This window comes from Carassius auratus, chromosome 36 (genome assembly GCF_003368295.1).
Source record: "Carassius auratus strain Wakin chromosome 36, ASM336829v1, whole genome shotgun sequence".
Lineage (NCBI taxonomy): Eukaryota > Metazoa > Chordata > Actinopteri > Cypriniformes > Cyprinidae > Carassius > Carassius auratus.
In genome coordinates, this window is record NC_039278.1 from 42471 (window position 1) to 45831 (window position 3361).

General features: G+C 38.5%; 1 non-coding gene across 1 annotated transcript; it reads left to right on the forward strand.

Annotated features, from left to right (window-relative positions):
* Positions 1-3017: 3017 nt before the first annotated feature.
* trnac-gca (transfer RNA cysteine (anticodon GCA)) lies at positions 3018-3089 on the forward strand. The gene has a single exon. It is a non-coding gene; the product is annotated as a tRNA-Cys (tRNA).
* The last annotated feature ends 272 nt before the right edge of the window (positions 3090-3361 follow it).

Below are 3361 nucleotides of genomic sequence, written 5' to 3' on the forward strand. Positions count from 1 at the left end.
GTGTTATGACAATTAGCCCTATTCAGCGTTCTGAAATATAAAAATAAATATATCATACAAGTAGGAATATTTAATGCCAAACATTTAGTGATCATTTGAACTCGACTGAAAATTTTCATTATGTAGGACTCCTTAAACAAATCTTTTTTTGAACTTCACTAAACAAATGTGCATGTGCCACACAAACCAGAAGAAAAAATCTGTATATAAGTTGATTATTAGCTTACTCTTGAAAGAGAGCTGGTTTGGTTTTTGAGAGACAGAGATGTGCAGAGATAGCATTGCGGCTGTTTGATTTGCAATCATGCTGTGCTTATTCATTCGAGTATCCTATCATAGCCTATAAGGTTTAAATCATTTAAATCAAGCCTTTTATATACACAATCCAGATTCCAAAAAAGTTGGGACACTGTACAAATTGTGAATAAAAACAGAATGCAATGATGTGGAAGTTTAAAATTTCCATATTTTATTCGGAATACAACATTGATGACATATCAAATGTTTAAACTGAGAAAATGTATAATTTTAAGGGAAAAATAAGTTGATTTTTAATTTCATGGCATCAACATATCTCAAAAAAGTTGGGACAAGGCCATGTTTACCACTATGTGGCATCCCCTCTTCTTTGTATAACAGTCTGCAAATGTCTGGGGACTGAGGAGACAAGTTGCTCAAGTTTATGAATAGGAATGTTGTCCCATTCTTGTCTAAAACATGCTTCTAGTTGCTCAACTGTCTTAGGTCTTCTTCCTCTTTATGATGCACCAAATGTTTTCAATGGGTGAAAGACCTAGACTGCAGTCTGGCTATTTCATTAACCAGATCCTTCCGCAGCCATGATTTTGTAATTGATTCGGTATGTGGTCTGGCATTGAAAATGCAAGTTCTTCCCTGAAAGAGACGATATATGGATGGGAGTATATGTTGTTCTAGAACTTGAATATACCTTTCAGCATTGATGGTGGCTTTCCAGATGTGTAAGCTGCCCATGCCACACTCACTCATGCAAACCCATACCATCAGAGATGCAGGCTTCTGAACTGAACACTGATAACAACTTGGGTTGTCCTCATCCACTTTAGTCCGGATGACATGGCATCCCAGTTTTCCAAAAAGAACTTCAAATTGTGATTCGTCTGACCACAGAACAGCGTTCCACTCTGCCACAGTCCATTTTAAATGATCCTTGGGCCTGAGAAAACACCTGCGCTTCTGGATCATGTTTAGATATGGCTTCTTTCTTGACCTATAGAGTTTTAGCCGGCAACAGCGAATGGCACGGTGGATTGTGTTTGTCGACAATGTTTTCTGGAAGTATTCCTGAGCCCCTGTTGTGATTTCCACTACAGTAGCATTCCTGTATGTGATGCAGTGTCATCTAAGGGCCTGAATATCACGGGCATCCAGTACGTTTTCCCCCCTTGACCCTTACGCATTGTTCCAGATTCTCTGAATCTTTGGATGATATTATGCACTGTAGATGATGTTAACTTCAAACTCTTTGCAATTTTTCTCTGAGAATCTCCTTTCTGATATTGCTCCACTATTTTTCGCCACAGCATTGGGGGAATTGGTGATCCTCTGCCCATCTTGACTTCTAAAAGACACTGGCACTCTGAGAGGCTCTTTTTATACCCAATCATGTTACCAATTGACCTTATACGTTGCAAATTGGTCCTCCAGCTGTCCTTATATGTTTATTTTACTTTTAAGGCCTCTTTCTGCTTCCTGTCCCAACTTTTTAGGAATGTGTAGCTCTCTTGAAATCCAAAATGAGCCAATATTTGGCATGACATTTCAAAATGTTTCACTTTCAAAATTTGATATGTTGTCTTTATTCTATTGTTAATAAAATATAAGTTTACGAGATTTGTAAATAATTCCAGTCCTTTTTTACTCACAATTTGTATAGTGTCCCAATTTTTTTGGAATTGGGTTTGTACACAAATAGAATGTTTTGATGAGTGGGGCGGGGCCGAGGGATGTGGGAATGAGCGAGGCCGGTGGAGTGATTGGGAAATGAGCGACACCTGCGACCCTCCACCGTTCTTGAGTCCCACAGAGGAGATGGAAGGATATAAAACTGGAGCGACGACAGTGAAGGACGAGAGAGGACCATGCCTGGGCTTTTAGTTCATGTTTGCTTTTTATTTGTGCGCATCAGTCGTCTGATGGCCTAATATTAGAGATGCACGGAGTGGCAACAGCAATGCAGTGTTTAATTTGAACTCTTTTCATTCATAAAGTTTACATCCATTCACTTCACACACATTATTGCGTGAATTTAGAGGTTTATGTAAAATATTGCACTGATCACCTGGCTCACCTTTGAATCTAGCAAACACCAGACTGTTCTGCAGCCTCATCCGAATATTTGGGCAGAATTATTAGTTAACGTTATTCATTTTTGAAGCCATTGTCCATGCCTTTCCAAATAAGGTATTTGGCTTCGGACACACCCCTATTCTATAAATTGATTACTGCAGCTATATGATAAAAGCCAAGTGTTCCACATCAGAGACAAACAAATTCAACAGTCAAACACTCAACTTGAAATTGCTGAATAATCTCAGTGTTAGTTATTCTAATTTGACACAAGACACATAGTCAAGAATGCATAGCATCTACAACCTTTTACCTAAGAATTTAAAATAATGCTTACAGCAAAGTGATCAAGAGTTTTAAAGAATAAACTTGGATAGTTTATGTGCACATGTAGCACACACAACTATAACGTGTGTTCTATGAGACCCTGAGGGAGACACCTCTCAGCAGCAGAACAATTTTTTTTTAAAGACTTCAATCTTTCTCATAGTATAAGAGGCTGAGACATTTGCAATAATACTAAACATGAAAGGGTTAAAATCATAGACTATTTACTACTTTTTCTTTATATTTTTCTTTGGTTAATGTTTGATATTGTTGAATCGTAAGATCTAACTTAATCTGTGGCTCTAAGCACAGAAGTCTGTGGGGATATGGCTCATTGAAAGAGCATGTTTCTTCAAAGATGTGGGGGTATAGCTCAGTGGTAGAGCATTTGACTGCAGATCAAGAGGTCCCCGGTTCAAATCCGGGTGCCCCCTTTGGATTTGGCAGATTAGGAATAAGTGCAAACATATCTATATAGAAAGATTCTGTATGTGCTTATACCTCAGTGGCACATCCACTGAGTCTGAAAACAGCCGGTGCTCCACATGGAGATCTGATCTCACCATCTGTCTGTGATTACATGAAGAAACAGATGAATCTGAGACAAAGCTACAGTACTGTGAGAAGTACTGTAACACTTCTCACAGTACTGTAGCTTTGGAAGCAGGTTTCTTAAAATGTCTTGAAGACATTGCTACAGTTCTTC